The sequence below is a fragment of the Panthera tigris genome, chromosome B4 (assembly GCF_018350195.1).
Source record: "Panthera tigris isolate Pti1 chromosome B4, P.tigris_Pti1_mat1.1, whole genome shotgun sequence".
NCBI lineage: Eukaryota > Metazoa > Chordata > Mammalia > Carnivora > Felidae > Panthera > Panthera tigris.
Window position 1 is genome coordinate 127,833,412 of NC_056666.1, and position 12,429 is coordinate 127,845,840.

The following is a 12,429-nucleotide window of genomic DNA, read 5'->3' on the forward strand; positions in this document are numbered from 1 at the left end:
TTTTGATGGATGCCCTTGAAAATAGTATTGTTTCTGTCATTTTATTTTTTGATTGTTCACTGCTGGTATATAGGAATAGAGTTGATTTTGTGTACTGATGTTATATCATGCAACGTTGCTAAATTCACATATTTGTGGTGGTAGTTTTGTGTAGTGCATGTGATTTTTAAAAATGTAAATGATAATGTTATTTGTGAGTTCAGGGAGTTTTATGTCTGTCTCTCTGACTGGGATTTCTTTTATTTACCTTATACTGGCTAGAATTTTCAGTACAATGTTAAGCAGTGCTGAGCATGGACAGCTTTGTCTTGTTTTTGATTTTAGAGGAAAATCATTTAGTCTTTCACAATTTTTTTAAAGTTTATTTATTTTTGACAGAGAGAGTGTGAGTGGGGAAGTGACAGAGAGAGAGGGAGACAGAGGATCTGAAGCGGGCTCTGTGCTGAAGTAGAGAGCCCGATGCGGGGCTCAAACTCACGAACTGTGAGATCATGACCTGAGCTGAAGTCGAACACTTAACTGATTGAGCCATCCACATGCCCCCTAGTCTTTCACTATTAAATGTTCCTTGTAGATTTTCCATAGATACTTGTTATCAGGTTAAGAAACTTACCTTTTGTTCCTAGTTTGCAGAGGTTTTTTTTTTCTTTTTTATTCAGGAATGGATATTGAATTTCGCAATGATTTTCTTTTTTTTTTTTTTTTGAGGTGATCATATGATTTTTTATTTTTAATCTGTTAATGTGTGAATTATTTTCATGATTTTCAGATGTGTAGGGCCAGCTGATGAGCAGCTTTGATTTCATCTGTAACCTTAATTCTTCTTTGCCATAGGTACTACTCTCTTATTTACTGCTGTAACAAACTACCAAAACTTAGTGGCTTGAAACAACATTTATTCTTTTACAGTTCTGTATGTCAGAAGTCCAAAGTGATTCTTAAAGTACCAGAATCAAGGTGTCCGTGGGGCTGGTTCCTTCTGGAGACTTCCAGGGAATCTGCTCCTTGCCTCTTCCAGGTCCTGGAGGCTGCAGGCATTCCGTGGCTCCTGGCTACATTACTCTAATCTCTGCTTCTGTTGACACATCACTTTCTCCTTTGTCTCTGACAGTCTTGTGTCTCTCTCATAAGGATCTCTGTAAATACAACAGTACCCGAATAATCCAGAATTATCTTCCCCATCTCAAGATCTATAACTTAATCGCATCTGCAAAGTCCCTTTTGCCGTAACAGTTCACACTCACAGGTTCTGAGGATTAGAATATGGAAATATTTGGGGTCTAATTATCTTACTTTTAAGTTCCAGAACTATGGTTCCATTTCATAGCAGATGGCTTTTTAATCTCCCTGAGGACATAACTATATTTATTCCGAAGTATTTTCTCTATATCCTCAATCACATTTGTTCTTTAGCGGGGAGGGCCAATTTTTCTGACGTTCGGTCTTGGTCCTCTTTCAAGGTGCATGTCTGTTTAAATATTTGACCACTCTTGGCTGGTCCAGTTTGCAGTTAAGGGGTAAACTGAACAATAGTGAAAGCTGGCACACCCTTTATTACATCAAATATACATCTATTTCCTCATCAATGAATCTACATTCTGGACATTCCAAGAGGATTTCATCAGTGATGACACATGAGCAGATGGGTGCATGTCTCCAGTTTTTGTGCTCTATCACCTGGGTGTTGTATCTTGATTCCCTGGACATAGAACATGCTAAGTCTCCCAAGATACACCTCTACTTCTCACTACTTTGTGGGAGACTTTAAATGCAACCAACTCTTTCAAAAACAAAAGTGTCTGTTTGTATGTATGTATATGCTTACACATTTGCCTCGAATTCTGCTATGTCTATTTCTCCAATGCCAATATTCATGCTAAGAGCCCTTCCAAAATAAGTCATTTGCTTGGTCTATATACTGGTTCTCAGGGTTTTTTTCCCTGAGGGCAGAAGATGGCCACAAGATATTCAATGTGCAGGATGTGAGCAGCTGTTGCAAATTTAGTTCTCTAGGTAATTTCTCTGATCATTTTCCCATGATCCCTGCAGATCTTTGTATTTGGTGACTCTTAGCTTGGCATTTCTCTGGAGATTCTGTGGGAAAATCAGCTTTAGCATCAGCAGTTGTCTCTCTCCAGAGGTGAGTTTTTCTGTCCTTGTTTCTCCTTTAGACCAAGCCGGTCTGCCTTATTTTTCTTTCTCTTTGATGTCTTGTTTTTCTATGATTTATATCCATAAGTGGAATTGCTGGGTCATCAAGTATGTTCATCTTCAGCTATACCGTAATAAATATTGCCACATTGTTCACTAAAGTGTTTGAAATAGTTTCCCTTCCCACCACAGCGTATGAGTCCTCATTTATCCCTGTCCTCATAATCCTTAGTACTGTCATTTAAAATTTTTTTTTTATTTTGAAGAGAGAGAATGCACACGCTCACGGGCCAGGGGAGGGACAGAGGAAGAGAGACAGAGAGAGACAAAAAGAGAGAATCTTAAACAGGCTGCATGCTCAGTGCAGAGCCTGATGTGGGGCTCCATCACACAACCCTGGGACCATGACCTGATCCAAAATCAAGAGTCAGTTGCTCAACCAAAGAGCCACCCAGGTGCCCCGGTTTTGTCATATTTTCTAGATTTTGCTTACCTGACAGGTACCTCATTGTAGCTTTAATTTTCATTTTCCTGGATACTGGAGAGATAGAGTATCTTCTCATATTTTATTGGGTATTTTAATAAAATTAACATTTTCTTAGTTGCTTATATGTTCTAGTTAGTAATTTTTTTTAAGTTAGTCATTCTTATTTATCACATTGAAATGCAGATATCTTCTGGAAACCTGTGGTCTTTTTTCTTTACTCACATTAGCTTTGATTTTTAAAAAGTTGTTTTGGGGTGCCTGGGTGGCTCAGTCGGTTAAGCGTCCGACTTCGCTCAGGTCACGATCTCGCGGTCCACGAGTTCGAGCCCCGCGTCGGGCTCTGGGCTGATGGCTCAGAGCCTGGAGCCTGCTTCTGATTCTGTGTTCCCCTCTCTCTCTGCCCCTCCCCCGTTCATGCTGTGTCTCTCTCTGTCTCAAAAATAAATAAACGTTAAAAAAAAAATTTAAAAAGTTGTTTTAACGTGTATTTATTCTTGAGAGACTGAGACAGAGAGCGAGTGGGGCAGGGGCAAAGAGAGAGGGAGACAAAGAATCCAAAGCAGGTTCCAGGCTCCAAGCTGTCAGCATGGAGCCTAACGTGGGGCTCAAACCCACGAACCATAAGATCATGACCTGAGCTGAAGTTGGATGCTTTACCGACTGAGCTACCCAGGTGCCCCTAAATGTGTATTTTAAAAAAAATTTTTTTAAATCTTTATTTATTTTTGAGAGAGAGAGAGAGAGAGACAGAGTGTGAGTGGGGAAGGAACAGAGAGAGAGGGAGACACAGACTCTGAAGCAGGCTCTAGGCTCCAAGCTGTTAACACAGAGCCCGACATGGGGCTCGAACCCACGGACCGTGAGATCATGGCCTGAGGACACTTAACTGACTGAGCCACCCAGGCGCCCCATAACTTTGATTTTTTTTTTAAGATTTATTTACTTTATTTATTTATTTATTTATTTATTTATTTATTTATTATTTATTTAGTAATCTTTAGACTCAACATGGAGCTTGAACTCACAACCCCGAGATCAAGAGTTGCACGTTTTACCCACTGAACCAGCCAGGCGCCCCACATTAGCTCTGATGTTTAATTTACTGATTTTAATGTAGTATAATGTAACTTTTATTTATGTTCTGTGTTTTGTTTGGGTTTTAGTTTTATTAAAGTAGGACTCTGCTACCATGAGTTTATATAGATACCCTCCTCAATGTGATGTGTGTAATAATAGTAATTTGGGGAAACTTGTGAAGACTCGCTTATTGATCCAGTAGTCATTAATTTTCATGACTGTTTATTGTATTCTCAAGTAGAATATCTATGTTTTGAATTGCAGACAGGATTCTTGTAAGGCAGGACTCTTCGATCAAACTTGTTAATCATGTTTCTGAAATTATTTGTCGGTTGTGTTGTTCTATTCCTTTCTGTACATAGTTTTTTTTGTCTGCTTTTCCTATTGAATACTAGAAGTGGTGTATTAAAGTATCCTATAGCTCTCCACTTTAATTTTTGTTTGTTTTTCTACCATAAACCATGTATGTATGTATGTACATATACATAATGTGCATGTAGCGATGTAACATGCATATACGTTCAGAATTGCCGCATTTTCCCGGTGACATTCATTTTTTATGATCATATCATGATCCTTTTTATAATCATTAAGCTTTGGTTTTGAGGTTAAATTTTTATGCTGCTGTTACTAAAATAAACCAGTTTTGTGGTTTTTTTCCCCCTGACTTTACCTAATACATCTTTATTCTAATCATTTTCCTTCCAACCTTGGTTTGTCCTTATCTTTCAGGTATGTATGTATGTCTCTTGTAAAACACACACCACTGAGTGTTTTGCTTTGTTAAGGCTGCCATAACAAAGAACAATCAACTGGGTGTCTTAAACACAAAAATGGAAAGTCTCACAATTGTGGAGGCTAGAAGTCTGAGATCAAGGTGTTGGGAGCTTTTGAGGAAAAATCTGCCTCATTCTTCTTCCCTAGGTGCTGGCTGACGTGATGGTAACTTCCAGCATTCCTTGTCAGTAGAAACATCACCTGATCTCTGCTTTCATCCTCAAATGTGATCTCCCTATGTCTATGCCTCTGGGTCTACCTCTTAGCCTTTCTCTACAGACACCAGTCATATTGGATGTGGGGTTCACACTACTCCAATGTGACTTCATCTTAACTCTTTACATCTGCAATGACCCTATTTCTAAGTAAGGTCACTTTGGGGGCACCTGGGTGGCTCAGTCGGTTGAGCGTCCAACTTCAGCTCAGGTCATGATCTCGCAGTTTGTGAGTTCGAGCCCTGTGTGGGGCTCTGTGCTGACAGGTCAGAGCCTGGAGCCTGCTTTGGATTCTGTGTCTCTCTCCCCCTCTGCCCCTCCATCACTCAGGGTCTGTCTCTTTATCTCTCTCTCTCTCTCTCTCATAAATAAATGAACATTAAAAAATTTTAAACAAGGTCACTTTCTGAGGTACTGGGGATTAGGACTATAGCATATGAATTTTAGGGGAACACAATTCAACTTATAACTCTTAGTTTTCAAAATTCAATCCAGGGGCACCTGGGTGTTTCAGCCTGTTGAGTGTTCAACTTTGGCTCAGGTCACGATCTCATGGCTCAGTTTGTGAGTTCGAGCCCCACATCAGTCTCGCTGCTGTCAGCACAGAGCCTACTTCAGATCCCCTCTCTCCCTCTCCTGCTTATGTGCACATGCATGCACACTTTCTCTCTCAAAATAAATAAATAAACTTAAAAAAAAAAAGAATCAGTTAAAAAAAAGAAAAAGAAAAAGAAAAGTTACTTTAAAAAAATAAATAAATAAAAGTTCAACCTAAAAATACATGCGTAGGAGTGCCTGGGTGGCTCAGTCAGTTGAGCATCCAACTTCAGCTCTGGTCATGATCTTGGGGATCATGAGTTTGAGCCCTGTGTTGGGCTCTGTGCTGACAGCTCAGGTTTAGGTTCTGTGTCTCCCTCTGTGCCCCTCCCCTGCTCCCACTCTGTCTCTGTCAAAAAGAAATAAAAACATTTAAAAAAATGAAAATAAATAAGGGCGCCTGGGTGGCTCAGATGGTTAAACATCCCACTTAGGCTCAGGTCATGATGTCACAGTTTGTGAGTTCGAGCCCCACATTGGGCTCTGTGCTGACAGCTCAGAGCCTAGAGCCTGCTTCAGATTCTGTCTCCCTCTCTCTCTCTCTCTCTGCCCCTCCTCCACTAGTGCGCACACGCTCTCTCTCTCTCAAAAATGAATAAAAACATTTTAAAAAATTAAAAATAAATAAAAATAAAAAATATAAATAAATACATGTGTATATTCACATATATTATCATATTATATACAATATTGTAAATATTTTGTATATAGAGATGTATATAAACATATTTGTAAATATGTATATACTTACACCTACTTTTTTGCTTTCTACTTTATCTATCTTACATCTGTATTTCTCTTTTCCTGACTTATTTCTGATTGATCAAATAGTTTAAATTCTTTTTTCATTTCTTGCAAGTTATACACTGAATTTTGTTTCTTTTTGTGATGATCTTTAAAATTTAATTAAGTGTGGGGTGCCTGGGTGGCTCAGTTGGTTAAGCATCTGATTCTTGATTTCGGCTCCCCTCATGATCTCACGATTTGTAAGGTTGAGCCCCACATTGGGTTCCACACTGATAGCACAGAGTCTGCTTGGGATTCTCTCCCTCCCTCCCTCTCTGCTCCTCCCCTGCTTGCACACTTGCATGTACACTCTCTCTTTTTCTCTGTCTCTCAAGATAAATAAACTTCTAAAAATAAATAAATAAAATAATTAAGTGTATAATCTTTTTTCAGAACTACTCAAGCAACTTAGAATTTTGCCATCACATTCTCATATTATTTTTATTATCACCTAGTATATTTTTATTTACAACTTGTTTTTAACATGCTCCCAAGTTAGTCGCTATTATCATTATTTTATGTAGATAATACTTCCAAAAGCCTACACAACAATTAACTGTTGCTTTACTCAGTATCTTTGTTGTATCTAAGTCTTCCCTCTGGACAGGAGTTTTTTTCTTTCTGACATGTTTTTTTAGACCTTCATTTAGTAAGAGAATTTTAATAATAAACAGAGTTCTGTTTCCCTGAAAAATAAGAAATTAGTAATTTTAGACTGAAATCTCTTGTCTTTTCCTCTTGACTACTTCAGCAAATTCCCTCCATTTTGGGTTCTTCAATATGTGTTTGGATGTGGGTTAAAAAAAAATTATCCCGATTGGCATTCATTGTGCTTCCTAAATCTGAATATATGATTTCTTCATCATTCATAGAAAATTCTTACCCGTGTATATCTTCAACAATTGCCACACCCCCCCCCCATTCTTTCAATTTCTGTCCTAGAAATCTAATTGGATGTGTGTTGTAAATTTCTCAGTTTATTCTCTATACCTGATATGTTCTCTTTTTTACTGTCTGTACTGCATCCTTAATAATTTCCTTATATTTATTCTACTTCAAACATTTATCTATTTCCTTTTTTAAATCCTTTACTAAATTGCCAATTTCAATAATCCTATCTTATTTTTAAGAAGATCTGTTTGGTTCTTAAGTCAATCCTGTGTTGTATTATTTTATTGGATATTGCTTACTTCTTGTATTTTCAAGTCTGCTTTTAATTTTCCACCTATTTATAGTTTGAATCCAATAGTTCTATTATCTGAGGATACTGAGGGTCTAATTCTGATATTTATTCTTTTTTTTAACGTTTATTCACTTTTTTTAAATTTTTTTATTAAAAAAATTTTTTTTAAGTTTATTTATTTTTGACAGAGACAGAGTGTGAGCATGAGCGGGGGAGGGGCAGAGAGAGAGGGAGACACAGAATCCAAAGTAGGCTCCAGGCTCCAAGCGGTCAGCACAGAGCCCAACGCGGGGCTCGAACTCACAAACTGCGAGATCATGACCTGGGCTGAAGTCGGATGCCTAACCGACTGAGCCACCCAGGCGCCCCAACGTTTATTCACTTTTTGAGAGACAGAGACGGAGTGTGAACAGGGCAGGGGCAGAGAGAGAGGGAGACACAGAATCTGAAGCAGGCTCCAGGCTCTGGGCTGTCAGCACACAGCCCATTGCAGGGCTCGAACTCATGAACCGTGAGATCATGACCTGAGCGGAAGTCAAGACACTTAATCGACTGAGCCAGGCAGGCACCCCTCTTTCTACTGACTCTTGCTCTCTGACTTAATTTCTCAGATTTTTATGCTTTCCTTTTGAACTTAGATATCTTCCTCAGCACATCTGCAGCTTTGAAAACCCTATGATGCCTGGACTGAGGACTTGCCCTCCAGAGAGGATTTTCATTCGCTATTGAGAACGGACCCTGATGTGTTTGGGGTTTCTCAGTACCCCAGCCCCTCAGAATGGGCAGCCTATGGTTATATATATTCAAAGAAGACTTTTTCTTTCCCAAAGCCCCATGCTGAAGCAAACACATTCCCTTGCAGCCTCCTTTGTTACAGGACACACTTTTTCTATTACATTATTTTACCTATAGTGTAGCCCCTTGAGGGTCTCCGGTTTATGCAGAGTTTCAGTTCCAACTTCCACCTTTAAAAAGCTAAAAGCCTTGTTTTCTTCTGTAACAGCCACTAAAACTCAAATATCTTGGTTAATAAGCATAGCAAATGCTTCCAGGAGAGTGGCTGCATGGGTGGCAGCTTAAAACTTGAATTTTCATGTCTGTTTCAGGTCCCTGGAGATTTATCCTTTCTTCTCAAAAGCTCAGCTATGCATTTAAAAGAATGCATATTCTGTTACATTTTATTGTTCATTTCCAAGTATTTTTTTTTTTATGCAGGAGTTTTTCAAAAAGTTTGTCAGGTAACAAACATCATTGGTAAACAATTTTAAAATGAAAGTTAATAAGACTGGCTACTTAGGAAGATTATTCTGTTGGCCAGGTAGTGCAAGGAATGAGGGAATTACATACCATTCTTAGCTACTTATCAGCCCAGGACAGAAAACAGAGGGAAGAACAAAGGAGGACTTTGCAGGTGATTGTAAAAGGTTTGTACTTCTCCATAAGATGGGAGTCTGTTGGAGAATTTTACCAGAAGAGTGAGATCCTTATGAATTTTTAAAGGAGCACTCTATGGCCATATGGAGAATGGAATCATGGGAGGGCAGGAGTTAAAACAGAAAATATCACATTGCTGTGTACTCTGTTGCCTTTATTAATGAGGGTAGAATATTTGGGGCTCCCTGGTTGCAGGCAGAGGTGAGGAATACAAGACAATTCAAAGAGACCTATTTTTGGAGGACCAGCTGAGTTGAGTGGTCCATGGGTGACCATATTGTCTTTCTGACAGTAGACAGTAGAGAAAAGGAGTTAAGGAGAGATCTTGGTGAGGTGGAAACATGGCAGAGATAATATGGATGAGGAGTATCAGTGATAAGAATATAAATTACATTCCCTCTGCTAACATTTATATCCCAGACTTCAGAAATTCTCCAGGGAGCTGGAAAAGAAGAAAGAGTTTGGCCACGTGGAAATATTCTATGCAAATAGAAATGATTGACACCTGCAGATTCATGTTCTGTGTATGCTCTCCCATTTAAGGCTTTAAAGACCTCTGGGAGACAAGTATCACTACCCCCAGTTTATAGATAGGAGACTGAGGCTTCTAGATGTTAACTCACCTTCTTAAAGCCAACCACTAGTAACTGGCAGAATGGCAGAGATGGAATTCAGAGTTTTATGGCCCTGAAAGTGTACTTTTTGAGGCTACCATGCTGGGAAGAAAGCTTTGTCTTAATCAAGGTGAGAATTATTCTGTCCAGTTTTGGAACTCAGAGGGGAGCCCAAGAAAATTGCAGGGGCAGCCCGGACGCACCCTGGAGGTGGCTCTCATGCTCTCTAATGTTTTCAACTGTGTCACTTCGAGACAACGCCCCTTGGGCCTAGAGACGCTTTCTCCTCCCAGAATTCAAGTTCAGTTCTAATTCTTGAGCCTCTTTTTCCCTCCCAAGGGTCAGAAGTCACAGCTCCTGAGGGTGCCCCAGTCTGTTCTCATCAAGGCAGCTCTGTGTGCCCCAGGGGCCCAGGCTATTCTGAACCCTTACTTGTCCTTGCTGTTTCTTAATGGTGGAGCCTGCTGATGCCACACTGGGAGGAATGCATTTAAGAGGTGTCCTGGGGCTCCGTTAACCAGCTCTGCTTTTGTAGCAGGCTTGCTGGGGCAGGGATATGGAAATCATTTCTTTTCCCTTACTGTGGACCTTGAAACAGAGAGAGAGAGAGAGAGAGAGAGAGACCATTTCTTTAGGTAACAATATCCAACCATCTTCTCTTTTGCTTCTATTTGTTCTAAAACTCAGAGTTCAACATCGTGTGTACAAAGAGAAGAATCAGATTGACTTAAGAATTCCACGGGTCCAGATAATCAAACAAACAAACAAACAAACAAAACACTCAAGGAAGCAAGGATTGGGAAAAAAGTCCAATTCCACCAGCTGATGCTATAAATAAAGCAAGAAAGCTGTAAGGTCATGCATAAAGTCTACCAATTTCTGCCAGTAGGATAGGTTTCATTTACATTCACTGAGCATCTACTCTATGTTGGGTACAAATGTTTTCTTCTGGCTTTCGTCATATGTAATACTCCTGCAAAATTAGGGAGGTAAGGCATTGTTCACTGCCCTTTGCAGATGAGGACAGTGACATCCCCAGAGAGTAAATGACATGTCCAAGTTCGTTCAGCTCTGCACATCAGAAGCAGGATTATAACCCAAGTCTTTCTGATTCCTAAGTTTAGGGCTCTTTTCTCATGATCCTGCTGCCTTTTCCAAGAGCAGCTGGAAATTGGAAGTGGATTGAAGGAAAACTGAGCTCCTATAGAAGGGAAAAGGGTGCAGAAAAATGGTTGAATCGTGTCATTTCTCTCTGCATCCACCTTGACATTAGATCTGGCACATGCCATTCATAGGTCATCTCTACTTTGTGCTTTTGTGTATTCTCCCCAGGGTCATACTCCAACGTGTTCCCAGAGACTCTGTTCTGCTTTCATTGTGGCCTCCTCTTAGCTTGCCAAGACCCTGGGAATTGAGTTCTATTTCTCAAGAAAGCATTCAGTGCCCCCAGTGTGCTGACCACTGAGACACGAAGGGATGCAAATATGGCCGCAGCTTAGAAGTAATGATGTCTATTTCAAGTTTGGTTGGCAGGCACATAACCAGATGCAGTCACTTACTGTATATGCTGGGCACTGGGTCCTGTTCTATTTGCTAGGGCCTTAACCAAGAAAATAATAAAATCTCTGTTCTACTTTGAGTTTATCTAGTGGGGGGAATTACACAATAAACAAACAAAACCGTAGAATGTCAGTTGGGAACCAGTGCACAGGTGGAAAACAAAACAGGTGACAGGATGACAGAAAGTGAGGAGAGTTGCTATTTGGGGGTTTGGAGAAGATGTGTGTGGGGAGTCTTGTGTGTGAGAAGGGAGCTAAGTGAAATAATAAGGAGCCACGTAATTATCTGGTGGAGGAAGCAACCAGGGAGGGCCAGGGCCCTGATGTGGATGCACGCCTGGTGTATTCAAGGGATGGCAAAGAACCTTGGTGGCGGTGGTTCTCGGGGAGACAGCAGTGGGTGTTGGAGATCAGCTCAGAGAAACAGCAGGAGCCAGGATAATGTTGGGCCTGAGGCCAATTGTAGGGTCTGGGGTTTTAATGAGTCTTATCAGGAATAATAGGGGAAACCATTTGAGGGGTTTAAGCAGAGAAGTGAAATACTCTGACATGTTCTAGAAGAACATCCCCAGTAGCTGTTTAAAGAATGGCTGGTGGGGGGACAAGGGCTGAAGTGGGAGGATCATTTAGACTCAAGCAGCATTCCAGAAGAGAGATGGCCTCACCCTGGACCAAGGCCATAGCAGTAGGAGTGCTGGAAGACGTTGGGATTATGGATATACTTTGAAGTTAGAACTAACTGAATTTCAGGGCACCTGGGTGGCTTAGTCGGTTAAGCGTCTGGCTTTGGCTCAGGTCACGATCTTGTGGTTCGTGAGTTCGAGCCCTGTGTCGGGCTCTGTGTTGACAGCTCAGAGTCTGGAACCTGCTTCAGATTCTGTGTCTCCCTCTTTGCCCTTCCCCTGATCACACTGTCTCTCTGTGTCTCTCAAAAATAAATAAGTGTTAAAAAAATTTTTTTAAAAGAACTGAATTTCTAGGCAGACTGGATATGGGGTGTGGGATAAAGTATAAGTAATGACTCCAATATTTTTGGCCTGAGCAGTTGGAATAATGGGGTCACCAATTATTGAGATGTTGGAGACAGGGAATGAAGATCAGAAGTTCAACTTTGGACTTACTAACCATGGGAGGTGTATTAAATAAACAATGTAAAGGCTGAGTAGGTTGGATATATGAGTCTAGAGAGGAGAGAGGAGGTCCAGGGTCGAATTATAGCTGGGGATATGTAATCTCAGGAAGCATTAGCTATAGCCATGAAATGAACTGACATCACCTGAGAAATGATTGCTGCTGGAGAGGTCAAGAACTGAAACCTAGAGCATAAACCTACATTTAATCCCTAGGAAGTTGGGAGAAACCAAAGAAGGATATTAAGAAGAACAGGTGAGTGATCAGAGGTGTGTGTACAGGAACCAAATGAAAAATGTCCTTCAAAAAAGAAGACATTTATTTATTTTCTTTTTTTTATTAAAGTGTACTTGACATACAATATCATGTTAGCTGCAGGTGTATAACATCGTAAGTCAGCATTTATATACATTACAAC

General features: G+C 40.3%; 1 long non-coding RNA gene across 1 annotated transcript; it reads right to left on the reverse strand.

The window, feature by feature from the left end:
- Positions 1-881: 881 nt before the first annotated feature.
- On the reverse strand, positions 882-1,508 carry LOC122240149. The gene is made up of 2 exons (XR_006219508.1): positions 1,294-1,508; positions 882-1,136 (listed from the first exon to the last, which is right to left on the reverse strand). It is a non-coding gene; the product is annotated as an uncharacterized LOC122240149 (long non-coding RNA).
- Between the last annotated feature and the right edge of the window lie 10,921 nt (positions 1,509-12,429).